This window comes from Lepisosteus platostomus, chromosome 10, assembly GCF_059453375.1.
Source record: "Lepisosteus platostomus isolate fLepPlt1 chromosome 10, fLepPlt1.hap1, whole genome shotgun sequence".
NCBI lineage: Eukaryota > Metazoa > Chordata > Actinopteri > Semionotiformes > Lepisosteidae > Lepisosteus > Lepisosteus platostomus.
In genome coordinates, this window is record NC_142620.1 from 4,320,906 (window position 1) to 4,342,019 (window position 21,114).

Sequence of the window (21,114 nt, forward strand, 5' to 3'; positions counted from 1 at the left end):
AATGCCTTCAGTCCCTGACACAGTTGAAATACACGATCCAATGAGAATCACTCACTGGCAGTTTCACCATGGCAACAAGCACCAGTAGTTATTATAGTGTATTTCTCTTGCTGTTATTGCTTCCCTCCCATCTAGCTCCTACAGCTACGAGAAACACGAAATCCCGTGGTGCCACCAGTGACAGATATTGCATCAGATCTCTTCCCTGTCTGAAGCGAGGTAAACTCATTACAGGAGAGAGATGAGTCAGCCTTTGGAATTATTAGAGCTCAGAACGAAAGGCCTGCAGTAGCTCAGTTCAAACAATGTTCCACATTCATCTGTCAGTCAGGGGTGATATTCTTAACGTGGTAATTAAAGCGATACCCTCCTTTCTTCCTCGTTCTCCAGGAAAGGTATGCCGTGGCTCAGTTTTACACATACAATATACTGTCGTTTCCTGACACGATGGATTTGGGCAGAGTGCAGACTGAGGACGACATGGTGTGTTCATTTCGTCAAGGATGATTAACGAGTGCACACAGCAACCCAGACTAACTCCTGATTCTATTTGAATATGCCCTGGGCTATTAAAACGTCCTTTTTACTGCCTAGATACAATACTAGCTCATGGTTCAAGCCTTTGCTAAAAAAAAATATATAAAATGGTTTGGTTATGCCCTTTGGAGAAATTATATTCATACTAGACAAATTACAGGCTTACGTTATCTGCAAAGTAAAAATCTTCTCATATGCATTGGCACCAAGAAATCTTTAGAGATGCTACTGTGCTTGTGGGAGCAGGGCTGGGCTACAACTAAAATAAAAATATTTACAGAACAGAATAAATTCTACACCTTTGCAAAGAATTGTGGAAAATTAGTTGTTAAAAAGTTGTTTGAAATTTTAATTCAGCGTGTATCGATGGATTGGCAACCCTTCTAGAGTTAATACTGCCCTACACCCATTGCTAGTTGGGATAGACTCCGGTTTCCCCATGACCCTGAACTGGAGAAAGCAGTAAGAAATGGGTGAATGGATGGCTGGCTTGTCATGAGTACACATTGCAGCTTGGGCATTTGAACAAGATGTTCAACAAACGTAATACTTTAAATTATTTGGCTTCAGACCAGGAAGCTTGTTTTGATACCACAGAAAGCTGAAACGGTTCAATATATTACGGTAATGGATTTTAAAAAAATCAAATAAGCATAATGGAAATGGAAACATCAACCATCATGATATAAAAGTAAACAGTTTTAAATCCAGTTTAATCTTCCTTACCCATTTGGGACAATGTGAAAAATCACTTTAGACCTAATCCATTAAAAACTCCTGGCCATAGTTATTCCACATGAAACCAGCAAGAATAAAGAAAAATATATGTTCTTCTTACATATATAGGATGTACATATAAAATGCATGTGCTAGGAAAACAGGTATGTGACTTGGATTCCCATCCTATTCAAATGTTGTCCACAGTCCTGCACTGCACTTAATTCTGCAACATCTTTTATTGTTTTAAAAAAAGCCTGTTTGGATGTTATTCATGGCAAAATCAGAATGTCAATGGGAGTGTCTATTTGAGTATCAATGCCTTTATCACATATTTAACAAACTGAAATCTCATCTGGTTTCAGTTTTCCAATCGTATTGAACTGGCTTAAGAATGTGTGGCAACTAGGGCTTGAAAGATCCTCTTTGATTTTAAGTGGAGAATAGCGTACCATGCTCATCGTTTCCCCTCGCCTCAGTGCCCTGCTGCAGATGACATCCTGCAGACACTGGACTTGAAGAGTCCTTTTAAGTCAAGCGTTGGAGAGGCTAATTAAAGATCTGCTCACCCGTGCTTTGTGACACACATTTTTCAAGTATTTTTTGCCTAGATCAAAGTGTTACACAAAAACGGGAAGCTAAACGTAAAAATGTAACAAAATTTTAGCTTGTGCCCAGTGTTTGTGTCAAATGAGATTTTTTATGATAAGATGGATGGTTTATAGCTTTTTTATTTGCAATGAAAACTACCGATAGAAACAAAAAAGAGAAACATGTAAAGGCTCTTTGCCTGCCATAACTACAAGGCTTGAGACATTTTCTCAGTCTCTTCTCAAGCTCCCCTGTTTTGTCAGACGAATACCAGTACCATAAATATGCAACGCTGCTGAGGTCAGATCTCTGCAGGAACCTAAGAGATATTAGAAAATTCTACCAGTTTTACTCATCGCCAGGATGTGTATAATTTACTCAATGGAGATGATTTAGAAGACAATATCTCAATTTCACAATATCACAGTATCACAATATCATGTGAACTAGTAAATCATGGTGGAGACATACCGCTTGAACCACATGAAGGTGGGAACGATATGACCACACAGACATGTAATCAGTAATAATTTGTTTGGATGATACCTGTATTGCCATTCTAGAATTAAGGGTAAACTTTACCTATACATTAATCCGGTCATATCAATAAGCCTAGATTTACTAATATAAGAACAGGTCAGTGTAGGACATGTTTCTTTAACCAGTTTGATAAAACCAGCCAGTTGCTGACCAAAGAAAGGAAGTGATTGTGAAGATAATAATAATAAATAATCGTTACAGCATGCAAAAACAAGATCAGATTTCATATTTTCTGGTAACACCTAAACAAAAGTTCAACAAAAGTGTTCTACCTAAGGGAGGTACAGCATGCTGAGGACCAAGACATTCAAGATAAATGAATCCCCAAAGCTGGAAAAAAAGCAACATTAATGAACAGCCAGAGTGGCTGTACAGATAAATAAAAAACGAATTTAATTAAAAAGAAGCAGCTATATCAGATACACCATGTAAAAAATCCTATAAGAAATAAAGCTGCAGAATAAAATGTAATGCAGTGTAACTAAGGAAATCAGAAATGTTAAAAGCAGCACCAAAACATATAATGAGAGTACTACAAAAAACAACTAATTTTTCCATTAATATTTTAGCCATATGAGAATAAGTCAGTTAATACAAAAAGTACCTGCCATGATAAAAGTATTTCGAGGTAAAGATTATTATTGAAGATGATTATTTTACATTATGTAGATAATGATATGTGTTATACATTAGTTATTCATTAGTGTTAAACTGGGCTGACTTGATCTACAGTGCCTTGCGAAAGTATTCGGCCCCCTTGAACTTTTCAACCTTTTGCCACATTTCAGGCTTCAAACATAAAGATATAAATTTTTTATTTTATGTGAAGAATCACCAACAAGTGGGACACAATTGTGAAGTGGAACGAAATCTATTGGATTTTTGAAACTTTTTTAACTAATAAAAAAATGAAAAGTGGGGCATGCAAAATTATTCGGCCCCTTTACTTTCAGTGCAGCAAACTCACTCCAGAAGTTCAGCGAGGATCTCTGAATGATCCAATGTTGTCCTAAATGACTGATGGTGATAAATAGAATCCACCTGTGTGTAATCAAGTCTCTGTATAAATGCACCTGCTCTGTGATAGTCTCAAGGTTCTGTTGAAAGCGCAGAGAGCATCATGAAGACCAAGGAACACACCAGGCAGGTCCGTAATACTGTTGTGGAGAAGTTTAAAGCCGGATTTGGATACAAAAAGATTTCCCAAGCTTCAAACATCCCAAGGAGCACTTCTTGAAATGGAAGGAGTATCAGACCACTGCAAATCTACCAAGACCTGGCCGTCCCTCTAAACTTTCAGCTCAGACAAGGAGAAGACTGATCAGAGATGCAGCCAAGAGGCCCATGATCACTCTGGATGAACTGCAGAGAACTACAGCTGAGGTGGGAGAGTCTGTCCATAGGACAACAATCAGTCTTACACTGCACAAATCTGGCCTTTATGGAAGAGTGGCAAGAAGAAAGCCATTTCTCAAAGATATCCATAAAAAGTCTCGTCTAAAGTTTGCCACAAGCCACCTGGGAGACACCCCAAACATGTGGAAGAAGGTGCTCTGGTCAGATGAAACCAAAATCGAACTTTTTGGCCACAATGCAAAACGATATGTTTGGCGTAAAAGCAACACAGCTCATCACCCTCAACACACCATCCCCACTGTCAAACATGGTGGTGGCAGCATCATGGTTTGGGCCTGCTTTTCTTCAGCAGGGACAGGGAAGATGGTTAAAATTGAGGGGAAGATGGATGCAGCCAAATACAGGACCATTCTGGATGAAAACCTGTTGGAGTCTGCAAAAGACCTGAAACTGGGACGGAGATTTATCTTCCAACAAGACAATGATCCCAAACATACAGCAAAATCTACAAAGGAATGGTTCACAAATAAACGTATCCAGGTGTTTGAATGGCCAAGTCAAAGTCCAGACCTGAATCCAATCGAGAATCTGTGGAAAGAGCTGAAAACTGCTGTTCACAAACGCTCTCCATCCAACCTCACTGAGCTCGAGCTGTTTTGCAAGGAAGAATGGGCAAGAATTTCAGTCTCTCGATGTGCAAAACTGATAGAGACATACCCCAAGCGACTTGCAGCTGTAATCGCAGCAAAAGGTGGCTCTACAAAGTATTAACGCAAGGGGGCCGAATAATTTTGCACGCCCCACTTTTCATTTTTTTATTAGTTAAAAAAGTTTCAAAAATCCAATAGATTTCGTTCCACTTCACAATTGTGTCCCACTTGTTGGTGATTCTTCACATAAAATAAAAAATTTATATCTTTATGTTTGAAGCCTGAAATGTGGCAAAAGGTTGAAAAGTTCAAGGGGGCCGAATACTTTCGCAAGGCACTGTATGTAAAACAGATTACTGAAACAACCAAGATAAGTTGTGAAAACAAACGGATCTTCAAGCACCTAATCATATCTACTCAGCAGTCAGGAGAAATGTGAACATATACAATAGGGTTTCCAAAGTTACATCTCACCTGTCTGCAAAAACAGACAACTTGCAAGACATTATAGCACCTGAAAGATGTTAAAACAAGCAGAATAGACATAAAAGGAAATTACAGACCAATTAACTACATCTATCATTTGATGAATCATTAATTCAGTTCTAAAGAACATAAATGAGAAATACATGTATGTAGTTTATAGTCATAACTATCTAAAATGTGGTGGTGCAAAACTAGAAAAGGCGTACGGGAAAATGACTGAAGACTGTGACCATCTCAGTGTCAGTGTCTAGATCCAGCTGATACAAAGGCAAACGGTGTGTTTGTATACACATCAAGTAATAGAGAATACATTACCTAGCACTACAAAATATCTCGTTTTAGGCCCTGGCTAGCCACCGAGATGGATGTTTGCATTAGACTTTGGCAAGACTGCTATAAAAATGGATATGGATATCTAGGTAAGATGCAGAGTAGTGTGCCTGGGGCTGAAAAATACTTTGTTTTTCCACAAAGTGCACTCAGAAGTATAATAAGGAAACAGCTAATTGCTCAGGTCAGGTTAATGTTTGGAATTATATGCTCTGTGGTCTCATTGACACGGTTACATAGGAATCAGACAAGAACATTCTTCAATGGGGTCATGCAGACTACAAGGTGACCTTTTCTCCTTCAAAATTACTCATGTGTTCTCAAAATGTATGCTTCCAATTAGCTTCATGTAACCACTATGGACAAAGTGCGTGCATAAGGAACATTCAGGTATGTTCTGTGCCACACTGTAATGTCTACACCAGCATTTCCCAGCATCTGCCCTTATCTCATCAGATCTCAGAACCTAAATAAGCTGGTCCGGGCCACTACTGGGATGGAAGACATGCAAGCAGAACTAGTTTGCTGCTGTAAGTGGTACTGGTGGACCAGTAAGTGGCAATTTGGACCACACCTTAGTGTTCATCAATATTGTGCTGTAAAATATCCCATCCTTCAACTACAATGGTAAACTGAGGTCCTGACTTGTTTGTCATTAGAAACTTTGGCACTGGTCACAAAGGAGGAGTAATCTGAGCTTCTACAATCTGGCCTCTCTAAAATCCCCCTTTAGTTGGGGATGCAATTTCTTTCACCTTTTCACCCGATCTGCTGTTGGGGCAGAATGGCTGCCACACGTGACCAGTGTCGGGGACGCACTTCAGTGTTGGAAATGAAAATCGCTACATAAATGCAATCGATCGTATTACCAGTTAGAGACTCTATTCCTCCATAAAGAAGCTATGTTTAAAAAAAACATGTTAAATAGAAAATCATTTGTTCTTCTAACAATAAAATACACATAGCTGGCTTATAAGAGCTCAAGGCTGAAATGTTTTCAGATCTGTCGAAATCCTGATTGATGTTCCTGAAGTATGTGCTGAAGCAGGTTTTCTCCATATGCTGTTTCCTTGGAGAGGCCATCATGTAAATCTCTGAACAGTTCACACTTGGAAAAGTCTCCATTGCCCTAGGCTGCAGTTTTTCTTCAAAGAAGTTTATAATCGCTATTGTGTAACTCAGCTTCGTGCGTTTGTCAGCCAAGATTGCATTTTAAAAATGAGAAAAAAACACATACTGTACGAAACTGAAACTGTTTTGTTCCACTGCATTCTTAATGTATAATGTTTTAATGTATACTCGGATAAGCTTTGAAGGAGCTCCAGCACAAAGCAATAAAAATCCTAAATGTTTTGTTTTTTAGACATTCACTGCTATACGTAGTTAGCTGCAGATTTGACTGGCACATTAATTCCACCAGTGAGCAACAGCACGTACCACATTTTAGGTAACATCTCTAGGGACAAGAAGACCTAACCACAGCAGGGAGATGACTTCTGATAAACCAGGTTCATTTTTTTAACTTCCCTCAGGATGGCAGCAAAATCCATAGAGCTTTGCTCTATCTAACCTAGATTTCTTAGTAGTTAACTCACTGGGCCTTTGATGTATACTACCATATAAGAGCTCTTCAAGAAAAACAGAAGACATAAACCACTTGCCAAAACTGAGCAAACCCATGAGGCTAGAGACCACCACAGGCATTTTAAAAAGGGTGAGAGAACAACACATTTTACTTCCTGAAATCTGAAAGCATCAGCTGAATTCTTTTTCTGCCATTGCGATTCTATCGAGTGATTTATTTCATTTCCGTCTACATTACATTAAATATATTCATGAAACACTTTAGTTAAACAATTTGTGAGGTGTATTTTTCATGAGGTCACCTGCTCAGGAATCAGAAACTAGACTCCCCATATTTCTCCCCGAATTCAATCAGTAAAGTAATTTCCAACCTCACCACCTGATCCACTGTGCAGTAGAGCAGTGCAGCAGACAGAGGCAGTAAAACACCAAATTAAAAGCTCTAGTCTCATTAAGACAGAACTTAAACTGAGGTTTAAAAATCTAGTCCGTCGGTCATTGATAGATGTGGGTAGCGACTTCCACAAATGTTGATGCCGCCCATAAGGAGGCTCTCTTACTCACTGTGGGGAGCCTGGTCTTCAGCAGAGCAAGACGTTCTGAATCAGCAGATCTCAGATTAAAAACTCAACTGTTCCCATGCAATAAATCTTTCAAATAACCTGGAGCGAAAACACTCAGTGCCTCGCATGTGAGCGGGAGAACCTTGGAATGTCCACTTGGAATTTCACAGGGAGTCGGTACTTACAGGCGATAAGTACTGTATGTGCTGATGCAGCGTCTGTTTAGAAAGCACACAAGAACTCCAGACACCTGGACATACTGAAACCTCTTCAGGACCTTAGATGATACCCCCAGTTAGTAAGGCACGTCAGTACTGAAATCTTCATCAAATAGAGATATATCAACATTTCAGCATCAGGCAGGCAGAGAAAGGGTCTTCCCCAAGCACTGTTCTACACATGTGAAAGAAAGATACCCTTATAACATTTCTATCATGTTTCAAAAAGCAACACAGTGTCAAAAGTAATACTAAGGTTTATAACCTCCAACAAGGAGTTGATTTCAGTACTGCCATCAAAATCACTGAGTCACCACGTTGCAAAGCTGCTGAGTGGAGCCTATCCTTAGTCCTGTTAGCTTGAGAAAGTTCTGCTGTATCCATTTCTCGCAGATTAATCAAAAGCTCAGTAACCACAGTTGTAGTATGTAAGCAACTGTTGTTATTATTATTATTAATGTAGTCAAACTACTGCTAGGTGCTGTACTCAGAAAGTCGAAGCGTTTTGAACTCGCTCTCAATGTCAATGGAAACAGGCTTGAGCAATGGATATAACTAAGACTTTAAATGTCTTCCTGTCTTTTACAGTATTTCCAGCTACAGCTTATATAGTGGACATCTAGGACTGCTGCTATTCCCAGAAACCCTTTAGAAATTACACTTATCTGGAGAGGTATATTATTCACTAAAACTGGAAACAACCTGTGGATGTGCAACCAGAGCATATAAGCAAACTCTGGAGAAAACAGTGTATGGGAATTTACCTTCTCCATATATTGCTAGTCATTGTCCCATAGTGGACCTCTACCATGGGTTTCAAGATAAGCTGGCTACTTCATGTTTCACCAGAGTGGCCTAAACTATTTTCTCTCCTTTTCCCTTGTCACTCTGATAAGAAATAAACGTTGGCTGTGAAACCTGAGTCGAAGAGATGAGCATTCACAGGTAAAGATAGTACTTCTCCAAATATCTTGGGAACTCTGCAGTTTCAATAACACAAGTGGTTTCTTCCATCTTGTAAAAAGTATGAAAATGTGTAATGCAGTACATAAATAGTACTTTTTCCTTAAGGTCAGTTGTCTCCTAGATAGCTGAATGATTGATTGATTGAATTGAATGACAGATATATAGACAAGCAAGCAAAAGGACAAAAACAGAAATTTGGCTTATAGAAGAGATCAAGCAAAAAAGGACACAACATATAATAATGTGACTCATAGCTGTTCAGAGACACAAAAATCCATCAAATAGATACCAAAAAACATTATTCACATCCATAACACAAATATTGTCCTTGTTTGATGGGCATGTCTCTCCTTTTGATGGAGGCTAGCTGAAAAGTACATTAGAAAACTGCAGGGATGTCACCCCATGTGTGTGCGTTCAGGCTACAGGTCCTATCTGGAGGATATGCACAGTGACCTGCAACTTTGTTTTTGTCCAGCCATTCCACATGAGGAATATATGCTTTATTTTTGTGTCTTCTTTGAAATTCAAAATATAAAATAACAAAGTAGCTGCACACTGACAGCAAACCTACAGTGCTCTAATGTTGCTAATACAGACGAACAGAAAGAGGGTGAGAGATCACTTCAGTTTCTCCCCACTGCTTTCCATTAACCTCTTGGCTCATCTAGACATGGCTCCAATAATATATCTATACAGTACATATTCAACTTCTGACAAAGAATGTTGTTCATCTGAAAAGAGTGTCATACTATTCTGTGTCCTGAATATCACGCTCTGGAGCATGATGCTGCAAGACACATCAACTGTATTTTGCAGACTGTTACTGTGTGAATTGGGTCCATTCTAGGATTACAGGGTCCAAGAACTCCTATAGAGACAAGTGTTGCGGCACAAAGGCTTCTGGCACTTTTGTCCAGCAGGCCATGAGCGTGGTCCTCGGACCACATAGGACGACAGTAACCAAAACTCAAGGAGTAAAATCAATTATTCCCTTTTCTGTGAACCAAATAGCAGATGTAGATGGTATGAAACCTCTACTAAATTAAAATAATTTACCAGTTCTATTTTATGTGTAAACTTTTGAACCACCAAAATTAGGAACATGCATGTACAATATCTGTCCATTTAACTAGGAAGTTATCCTAATAGCTCTTCCATTCTGATGCCACTGTGAGGTATTTTAATTAATCATGTGCTAAACGTACACTATATACTGGACAAGCTAAAGGCGGTGCAGTATATCCTGTTCAGTGCACACTCCAAAATAAAAGCCTGCATTTATAAAACTTACATTCATATATAAATTTATGCAAAACAGAGAAAAATAATGCTTTGATTTTACTGACCACTTGGCATGAGCAACCATGAAAAGCAATAAAAACAATTAAAACGTATTTTGAATGTATTATGTATAGCTTAACTTGCTGCCTTTTACTCTATCGAACCATCTTCCATACATTCATAAGATACAGTGCTGAATCCTAAGACAATAAAGCGAAATCCTATCTGTTCCATCCATAAAGAGGAAACTGTGGGATGTGAGGAGAAAGAGTTAATTAAAATGAGCCGTGCAGCATAATTACATTTCCATGCAGAAGCACTCTTGGAAATCACAATTTGAAATTGCCACTTCATCCCTTAAAATAATGTTGGGAATTCTCGAATAAATTTTGGAAGTAAAGCTAAACGAGACAAAGGAATCCCCCCCACTCCTCAAAGAACAAAGGAGTCGGAGGAAATGCTATTCTGTTAATTCTGTAGCGAAGAATTCCAACTTTAAATGTTTACTGAAATCCAGCACCAAACAGTGAGAAAGCGCGTCTGAGAGGTGTGGAAAGTCCTAGGTGCCAGACAGGGAGCAGTCAGGAGAAACAGCTCAGCGTCCTTGGGAATGCTAATTTGAAAGCACTTGAAAAGTCAAACCAAGCTGTTTCCTCTTTCCTACCATTGCACACATAATGGGAGATTCATACAGCCTCCCCCCATTAATGACATGAAGGCAGGTCAGAGTCATCCCTACACTCATTTGTCAAGCAACGATGACTCAGCGTTTCATTCTTGCTGGAAAGAGTGGAGAGGGAGATTGTCTGTCAAAAAAGAAACACAGTGGCTGTTACGCTAACGATTTTTGCCTAGCGTGTGTGTAATGCTGAGCTGGGCTCCAGTCCAGGGCACAGACAAAGAATGCCCCGATATTGACTTAGCCTTTAGTTATTCTTACTTCCCGTCACATGCGGTTTCCTCATCAAAGATTAATTGGCTCAGAGAGGCAGAGATGGAGTCCTGGAAGGGGGGCCTGGGGTGGCGGTGTAGCCCAATTTTTAATTAAGAAAAAAAAATGTAAAAAGGAATAAACGGAAAAATGAGAGAAGTGCAGACTTTAATTCCATCTTGCCTCGAGAAAGAGAGGCAGCTGGGGGCTGGTGGGGACAGCGAGCAGAAAGCGTGAAGCCAGAAGTCAGCCCTTCCGAGCACAGCTCCCGTGGAAACCCCAGCGCCAAAGCCGGCTCTCGGCTCTCGGCTCTCGGCGCTCAGCTCCAGCGCCGGGGACGCGGCTGCAGCGCTTCGGTCCAAAATGGCTGCCAGCAGTTCATGTAAACAACTCCAAGAATGAAAGGGCTACATTCCTCCCCTGCACTGGCCAAGCACTGCGGAGCTCAACATTAACTCTGTATTCCCTGGAATCCCTCTCATAATAGAGGACCTTTTTAAAACGAGTTTTTGACCCCACAAGTTCCGTTTGTTCCAAATTATTTGTTCCACACTATTTCTGGGGTACGACACGGATATACAAAGCTGCCGATCCCGCAATACTTGACACATTGGGCAGAAATACGTTGCAGTTGCAATCCTTTCCTTAGTTACTGAAACGAATACCGTTTTTCTTTTTATTTTCAGTTAAATGAGAGTGCCTATAAAATAAACCCAACAGTTAGCTCCCCAAAGACCTGATTCTGATCATTTTAGAAGCTTTGCCCTTTTCGACTGACTGGAAAGAATGAGGGCCAACTGTAAAAATAAACCAAGCTCTACAGGAGGTGCACTGGTTGGCTACAGGAGCATATTCTCGAGTCACTTACAGTATACGGTTTATAAATGACACAGCATGGTGTAAGCCTGTCCTAACCAGATAGATGTATCATGTCTCACTTTAGGTCTCACAGCTACAGTATATCTCAACAGGTGTGATGTCCTATTTAGGTTCTCTAAACCCACACAAGAAAATGTTTCAGTCTAGAAATACTTAAATATGCTGATAAGAGCACCTAAATATCTTCATTTCACACCACATGAGAGAAAATCGCCTTGATGGGAACTCCAGGCAAGTCTTTGCAGTACAGCTATATGGTATCGAGCTCAACGTCTGTTTGGAAGCATAAACGGTGCCTGCACAATATCCAAGTGGTTGAACCACAAACATTAGCTTTTATTTAGGTTGTTCCATGATAAGTAAAGAGCCCAAACAAGGAAAAACAACTGGAAAAAGAAGGCTTATCTTCTTTCTACTATATCTACTTTATTTTACTAACAATACATTCAAATCCTTAACAAGCCACACAGATGTATTAGTACTTTTTTTCAAGGGTACTCCGTCTCCTCTCATTGTAAAGTCCATCTGCTATCAGCAAGTGTAAAGTCACGTCCAAAGAAGAGAGAGAGGGCAGACAATGTCACAGCTACAATGACATAATCTAACTTCACACTTTAAGAAGGGAGAAAAGTAGCCAATTTGCTGTCATAAAAAGATGGAAAGTCAACCCAGGCACACAATAATGCAGCCCTCAATGGGAATGTCTGTGGCTGCACACAGTCACAAGCAGGATAAACAGTCTTCAGCACAACAGCCCTGCTGTGTTCCTTTTGCTATCAATTCTGCATCGCTCAGTGTTGTCCCACTGCATTTTCTCAAATCTCCTTAAAAAGAGCCACTGCCTTGCTTCTTAAAGCCTAGCCTCTTCAGTTCCAACCTTAACAACTTTCCACAGAATAATAGCCCTGGATTTCTATAGGAAAAGACTCAAAGCTTAGAATAGCAGCTTTCTCCACGGGCTGTCTGTACTGGAATGCAAAGCAGATTCCTGACCCCAATTAAGGCAGTGGTTCTCGTTATAGCTAAAAGAGAAGTGCATTAAAGGTAACTACCAATTAAAATACATAAATGCATTACATATATAATTTCCTTGTGTCAAAGGTTTTTTATTTGTTCAGTGAAGTAGAAATTCTAAAGAGATTAAAACATTTCACTTACCATGGATACAACACCACCTATTGGAGATAACTCACCTAAAAGATGCCTGTTCTCACATGCTGAAATACATCTTAAGGAAAATAAAAATTGAGCTCTAAAATTTTAGATTTTATTATTTAAAAAGAATAACCAAAGCAGCTGATCTGTGAAAATATTTCATTAATATTTTGTGAATAATAAATATTTCTCAGATCTTTCATGAACACAAAAACTAGAAACATATTTATATTGTAGATTAATTCTCTGAGACAAACATTTCGGTTATAGCAATAATACATTTTACCAATGTCTGTAGCAAATGAATATATGAATTGAACAGTATTACTGTGAATCCATTAAGATGCATTAAGAATTTTTTGTATTAAGAAAACGTTCTAATAAAAATTGACTACATTATTTTCAGTACAGTTACAATCTATGTGGTGATTCCCAGTTGTCTAAATATATTTGTTTGAAAGTATTCATTTTTGTACATTTTTAATCCAGATTCATTTGGTTTTGTTCAACCTACAATAATGAAATTGTGGTGACTATGTGTTAGACCATGAAAAATCCTACTGTTACCAACAAAACACGGTTTTGCCCTGATATAAATTGATGGTATAATAAGCAAATAATAATGAATTATAAAAAATGTAATCCCATCATATTACTTTTAGGAGTTCTAAATTTACAAACAGCAAATATAGTTTGTTGTTTTAGCAACTATCTACTGTACATCATTTATAAAACTGCAGAGATAAGCATAAGTCAGTTGAAAAAGTCTAAAATATCGTCAGTTTATATAAGCAAAAGCACACAGAAAAATGGGAACAAATCATTCCTAGCACTGCTCTCCGTTAGCTGCATTCTTTAAAATGTCATTTAAAAAATGTTTGAAATGAATAAACGTCTGGTAAGGACTGAGTACAAAAAAAAATGTTCCAACCCTTTCCTGTTTAAGTTTTTGGGAACAGGGGGGGAAAAAAGAACAGAAAGATTTTTTTTTAAATCCATTTTCTTAGTGTTTTTTCTGCAGAAAGGCCAGGAAGTACACGCCTGAAGGCCTGAGCAGCTTATTTGCCAGAAAGGAATGTTTTAGATTGCATACATTATCAGTCAAGGGGCCGCAGGCAATGAAAGATACTGCTGACATCATTGTCTGTAAATGGCTCTGCTTTGAGCAGGAGCGAGTGAAAACAAAATGGAATAACCCTTTCCTTCCTCAACGAGCACTGCAGCAGCATGTCACAGACGGCAGATCCGCTTTCTGTTAGGAGGCTTTTATTACAGAACCAAAAGTCTGACCCAGATGAAGAACAAACAGCAAAGATAATAACACCCGCTCATCACAAGAGGATTTACAAAACGCTATTGTGTAGCCAAAATCGAATAAGCAAACCCTATGGAATTTTCAGCATGTCTCAAAAGACAGAGAGAAACTAATACCATTTTTAAGCTTGGGAGGAACCTGACACCTAACTCATCTGAAAAAAAGATATTAAAATATATGTATGTAAAAAATGCATGTAAAAAAAAATGGTTTTTAGCCCACTCCAACCATTAAGTTTGTAAAAACCGAAAACCAGACAAAAACTTTTTGCCATCACTAGCCTTACATTCAGGCAATTCTATATCTAAGAGGAAGTGAAAAAGTGAACTTGAAATACAGAGAATATACAAACCTTTAAAATAATCAATTTACATTCCTTTTCCTTCTAATTTATACTTTATATTATGTAGAGCCAATTAATATCTAAGCAGATGCTCTCCCAAGACTTCTGCATTTAAGTTTCAAAAAGATATTAATGCCAACTCAATCTCAGCAATGATTCTGACATCACCCTTAAGACAGGGAACTTTCACTAAGGCAAATAACTGTATAACTGTTCTTTATATGTGACAGAAAGGAATAAAGCATCCTTTTAGAAACAAGGTTAATTCTATGTTGAAAACTCCATTGAATGTCTACTTCAGATGGAGTATCCTCCTATAACTCCTTTTGTTTTAAACTTAATTTTAACATTCTTGAATTAATTCACTTTCAGCTGTATTGTTTTCAAGGTAACATTTCTGGAACCGAAGCAAAAGCAGATTCTGTCATTCAAAAGCGCAGTGCTGAAAAAAACAGAGCACTGAAGGAGTTAATCCTCCACTGCCTTTTTGTAAGCTCTTGTATCCTCGCATTCCTGAATAAATGGTGTTTTGTGAGAGCCTGGTTACCAATAGCAACAGTGAGAAGTAGTACTGCAGTGTAACCTTTGGAGTCGCAGGATTTATAGCCTGTATTTTTATCCGATGGAAAACTTCTCCGTTCATTCTCTCCTGAGGCAGGGGGTGAGGGTGGCTTAATGGCATTCACAGTGAGATAGGTCCTGGAACCAGTCTTTGCTGAGATTCTGGTTAGAAAATCGGCCATATCAGATAACTTAAATACAGATCGCAAACAGAATCTGCCCATTTGTTATATCATTCGGAAAAGGGGAACAATTAAAACTATCAATACGATAACTCCGAATAATTCAATAAACAAACACTAAAAAATATTGTATTCTCCACTGTAACTTTACATGTTCCCATTTTTGCCAAGGTAAGAAACATTGCATGCTCTGGAATGTTTCATTTTTAAATATAAGCATGAATGTAAAACTGAATTAAAGTAGGTGTAAAAATGTTTTCTTTTAGCAAATCACCCCACAAAAGTCACTTGAAGGTCAAAAGCTAAAATTATTTTGGGGTTTGCTCCTTTTTATCAAGATCTGCCCCATTTTGTTTCACAGAACAGTGAGTGATTTTAGCAGATGGTCATCAAACGAAACCCCACTCTCATCCTCAAGGAGGTTTGTGACCCTTTTAGAAAGCAAGATTAATTGTACACCAGCGGAAAGACCTTCTTACATGTGGGTAAACCTGGAAGCCATCTGAATCAGCAGATATGGCTGCAGTTAATAATTTTTTAAAGTTTTCCCCAGTTTTGGAAACAAAGCAGAGCTGAAGTAATTTGCTCTGAAACAAGTCCTATTTCCCATACAGGACTCCTTAGGGAACAGGTCACTCCTTCCTAGATTAGATTCCCCCAGATGGTATATGATACAGCAGAAAATGCCTTGTATTTTAACTGGCTTGAAGCGTTCCAAGCAGTATAGAGAACACCCAGCCCCAGATGACACAATGTGCATTTTCCTACAGCACTTACACCGCAGCCATGTAAGATAACATTCACACCATTGTATTAGCATGGATGGAAAATTTTCCATCAACACATCCAGACAGTTTTGCTGCCCACAGTTATTATGGCTAGAGCATTTCCAAAGCATAATAGATTTGGCACCCTCACAGACATCTCTCAATTTTATCATAATTAGCTTTGCTGAATTCCACAATGTTTCGTAAGCACTGGGTATATGTAAAAATCAAATGGATGCAATTTCCCAATGCTGTTAGTTCACCCTTTACTTATTTTCCTTTTCGTTGACAGCGGGCGGACTTTACAGCACACACTCAGACTAAATTCCAACTTGTCAATATAAACCAATACGTTATTCAGAAAACGATGCCAACAGTGCTAGCAAAGAAGACTCGTCTTTGATGTGAGATGAACTAGATAAATTACTATATCTGAAGGAACAGAAATGGCAGCTCTTCAGGTATAACATTTTAATAAAATGTATTTGATTATGGCATATTGACTGTCTCAGGTTGCAGTCTTTTCACTACTTCTGTTTCTTAACAGTGGCAGATTGTTTTACCATGCAAAACCAGTATTCCCCAATAAACAGTGAGCACTCCAATATAATGCTGGTACAGTGCATGCTCTTTTATTATTCCAGAGCTTCTGCTCGTCTCTTTCTCTTTTGTATTCAGTCTGCAGCCTCTGTCTGTATCTCTATAACCTAAGTGATTGTTTTGACAGTCAAGGGCACCTTCACTAATACATACATTTGAAAGATAAATTAAGCCACCTCTAATCAAAGCAGCCACAAAAGACCATGCTACCAGTAAGTAAAGCAGTTATTTTGTACTTTAACAATATCATTTCAGACATTTTCACGTCCAAAACATTGTTCAAATAAAAATGTAGCTCATTTTGTGTATTGATTTATTCAGAATTAAAAACATTACAAAAATATTTTTTAACTTACACATTAGAAATGATTTTGTCAGTGGCAATTAAACGCTCTCCCCCTTCACCTAAAGGAATGTGAAATTCTTTAATCAGACACCTTGATGCAGCGGTTCTGTATTTATTTTCTTTAGATTCCATGATTTGACGGGTCACCGTGTTCATTTTCTGAAGAAGGAAATATAAATAAGCAAGACCCTGGAAGCTCAGATATGCTCTAAGCAGCAAAAACAGAAAATGAAGCCGGCCTCTCAATACAGCGCAGCATGCCCTCCTTATATAGAGCACTTCAGAAAACGCAAAATAGCTTGGGAGTGTCAGTCATTTCATCTATGTGCCAATTTAGCAGAGCCCATCTCTGAAATTCAACACTCGGCCACCCTGGCCACCGTTACTTCCCCCACCTCATTCTTGCCGCATAATCAATTTCTTTGACTGCATAGTATTCCGCTCACATCCCAACGGCTACGAAAGCCTACTTTAAATCAGGGACAGGGCAGCTGCCAGAATCTGGAGCAGATAAAAATAAAGTCACAGCAGAATCAGTCTTCCTCAGCCTGAAGCCTCCGAGGATAAGGCTTTCTCTGTCTCCACTATAATCACGCAGACACCTCCAGCCTCAGCAGCATCCATTATCACAGTGTTATTTTCACACAGCAGTAATATCACTTTCCGGCACACAAAGTGTCTTCCCTTTTATCTTAAATAAGCTGATACTGTGACCCAGAGGCATGCCTAAGGAGGTAAGGGCTGTGATTCGTACCTCTGTGTATTACCGTGATCCCCCAATGGGGGTAATTAGGGTTAGGGTAAAGCCTAGACAGTATGTAAAAGCATAGTTCTTATTTTAGATGTTCTTCCCCTCAATGTCTATCATAAAAACTGAGGAACTAGGGAGCATGGTCGTGTAGCCTCCTTGGGGAAAATGTCAATTTCTCAATGTCCTCAAAATTTTCCTCTAAGTTTTAACTTCTGTTTACCTTCACACACAAAAAGATCGAGCTTCACTGTAATTTCACTGTACGTGCATTAGAAAGAGCAAAACAAATATTCAAATCTCACTGAAGGGCAGAAACACATAACTTCTAATAACAGAACCCTCTGTCCTTATTTTAAATTCCCTGGGGGGGGGGGGGGGGGGGACTCTCAATATAAAAATATAATTCTCTGCCTGTAAAGTTGTAAAATGTTGTTTTGCTAAACCGAGTCTGGAAGGAAACTGAAGTGCTGCACTTGTAAGCTGGCAGGAACAACCTGTCATTTTCCTACCAGTCCGGATCACCAATAGTCTCTTACTGTGCAGCACTAACTCACTTGCCTTTAAAACCAGACATTTTTTTTTTCTCCAGGAGGTGTACATTTACCTTTGTCTTAACCGCCTTTTAAGATTCACACATGGCTAATTCTGAATCAGCCACCTTATGTCTATCGGTAACTCCTGACTTCATAGCCTCAAGCAACAAATCCGTTTCCCATGCACACTGCTATGCAAATACACTTGGCAATTACTCGAACAAAGCAGAAATTGTATGCAGCCATTCATCTTTCAGGCCCTGCAGGAGCTTGATGACAGTACAGGATTGTTGGTATGACTTACAGCAACAGCCATGTTACATGTGCCAATCACAATCTCCTCTGTGAGGCAGCCAGTGGAAAGGAGTCTGTGTCACATGACTGTCTAGTCGAGTAATCAGTCAACTGCAGTTAATTCCATCTACGTCCACATGCTAGGAAAGTCCCTAAGCTGTCCCATCATGCTTTTCCTGGCTGTGCTTTCAGAAGTAAGCTCAAGCTGTACACGAAGATCAAGGCATGGGAGGGGATAAAAAACATTCAGCTTGAAATGAAACTTCATTCAACTCAGGGTGCAAATGCTAACATCACATAATCACAGATTTATTAAACTCCTATATGATTACGGAACGATTAAGATAGAACAGGCAACCAAGAACGGAAAAAGGATACAATACAAAAGATTCAGAGTACAAGGCAAATGTTTTGTTCACAATGTCTCTTGCACCCTAGAGTTATTCTTGCTGTCCACTGTGAGGTCAAAACTCAGTGGCTTTTGCCTAACCTTATATGCATGTTATGCATAGTGCTGCATTTTAAAATTTCTATGACTTTTTGATGGCTACATTATAGTTGTTCAGAATGTATATTTCACACACAAAATGAATCGGAACGTTGACATTTGTCACTGTTTTGAAGACTCCCGGCGAGCGCGAAAACCATTTAAGAGACCTTAAAAAAGTAATATAGTGTGAAGACTAAGCAAATCCCTATTTATTAAATCCTCATTTAATTAATAGACCAAATAAAATGTATCTAAGACCTGAAAGTATTTTGATGCCACCTTTCTTTCCTCCTGTAAGTCAGACACTATTCCCTGTGACAGCAGAAGGAGCAGCTCAGAAAAACACTGCTAAACATCCTTCCTTTCAAAAACGTTTCCTAGTTTGTTTTCCATACTAAATAATCTGACAATCTGCATTAAAACATTAAAACAGACATAGCTGAACTTTTAGCAGTAAAGATCTATAGTACAAATTCAATGATCTAGCTGGTAAGAATTGTGAAAAGGAAGGATATTGTTTCACTCCTAAACTGTTTGGAACATTAAAGTTGATACCACCATGAAACAGAAAGAAAAAACTATTTCAATTAGTCTCTCCTAATCAATATACCACCAGATACATATTGATTAAGATTTGTATACCCATACCAGCATTAAGGGCTTGTAATTAAGTAACTATGTTTATCCTAAGTAAGGATCAGCCTAAACTGGTAAAAAAAAGACATAATGACAGCCAAAAGCATTACAAATCTTTAAAAGACTAGAAGAATACAGTGTACATATTTTCCCAACTGAAATGAAATTATATTTATATTTGATAACATTGTTTAAATGATTTGTATATTTAAATAGAAGGCAGACATTGACAACATTAAAGTTTTACATAATATTTAACAGTATATAAAATGGCTTTTAAACTATTTTCATAGCTTATATCCATTGGAAGCAATTTTCCACTTGCCTTCCTGCAGAAACTGAGTTTATCTCTCAAGTTAAACATTATTATGCTTTTCCATGTAAACAAATGTCAACGGAAATAGTTTTCTGTTTAGAGCAAAGTTGCCTAAGAGCTTTCAGTTGAACTCAGTGAACTGTGACAGGCAGGTGACTTTTGAAACAACTTTTGGCATTTTAGAAAGTTCCATTTCTGATCTTGCATTTAAAGCCACAGATTAAACATTTAAAAAGACATACAGGTGCCATTTTCTTCAAGAACACCCCTTCCACATAATAAAAAATTGAGGATCGTTAATAATCCTGTCATCTTTAAAACTTTTCCTATCTCCAGCGTTCACCTTGGGCAGCGACTACGGGTAAAAAGATAAAAAACTCAGCTGTATGAAATGTTGCCATTAAACTGTTTACAATATAGTGGTAATAACATTACTATGTCTATTTGTTTTCACAAGTAATAACACCACAGAGGAGAATCAGGAAAATTCTAATTAGCCACTAAAAGGGTAATGATCAGCGATACATGCAGAACATATCACTCGATAATGATAAGTCTGAAAGGAATCAGCTTGTGTCACCAGCCTGATTACTTAACACCTATCACTGCAGGTGTTTGCACTGATCCACAACAACCTACTGTTACACTTTATCTTTAATTTATCTAAAATGGCCATCTTATAAAACTTTTATAGATTAAAAATATCACAGCATTGACTGAAAAGCAAGTCACACCTTCACTCTCAATCTATTTATTTTAGTAGTCTCTTTGTTATCTAAAAACATCTACATGTGCTAACTAAACAAAATCAAGATTCTGCACTAAAAAGTTTAAACCTCCTGAGTTACATTACTAGCTTATACAAAAAGTGTTAGTGTTGACTTTAAAGTTGCCCAAGTAGCTTAAGAACCACTCTCTCACTGGACTGGTTCTGTCTTTAATATTCTGCCCTGTCCAGAAGAACTCACATCTCAACACCTCACCTTGAGAAAACACAGACCTGCTTACAGAGAATGAAAATAAAAAAGAAGTCTGGAGTCTGATTATGTGGAAAATACAGATGTATTTCAAATAGATACAATCACTAGGACAGGACCGGATTCCTTCCCTGGCATGTTTTGGGCTACTGAAAATGTAGATCTTCATCTGGGCTTCGTAAACACCAGGCGTTTTAGTTATTTCTTTAACTTTAA

General features: G+C 38.4%; 1 protein-coding gene across 10 annotated transcripts in view; it reads right to left on the reverse strand.

Moving 5' to 3' along the window:
• The window catches only part of kiaa0586 (KIAA0586 ortholog), a 177,236-nt gene that overhangs the window by 122,165 nt on the left and 33,957 nt on the right, over nt 1–21,114 (reverse strand). The gene's annotated exons all lie outside the window — the stretch shown is intronic.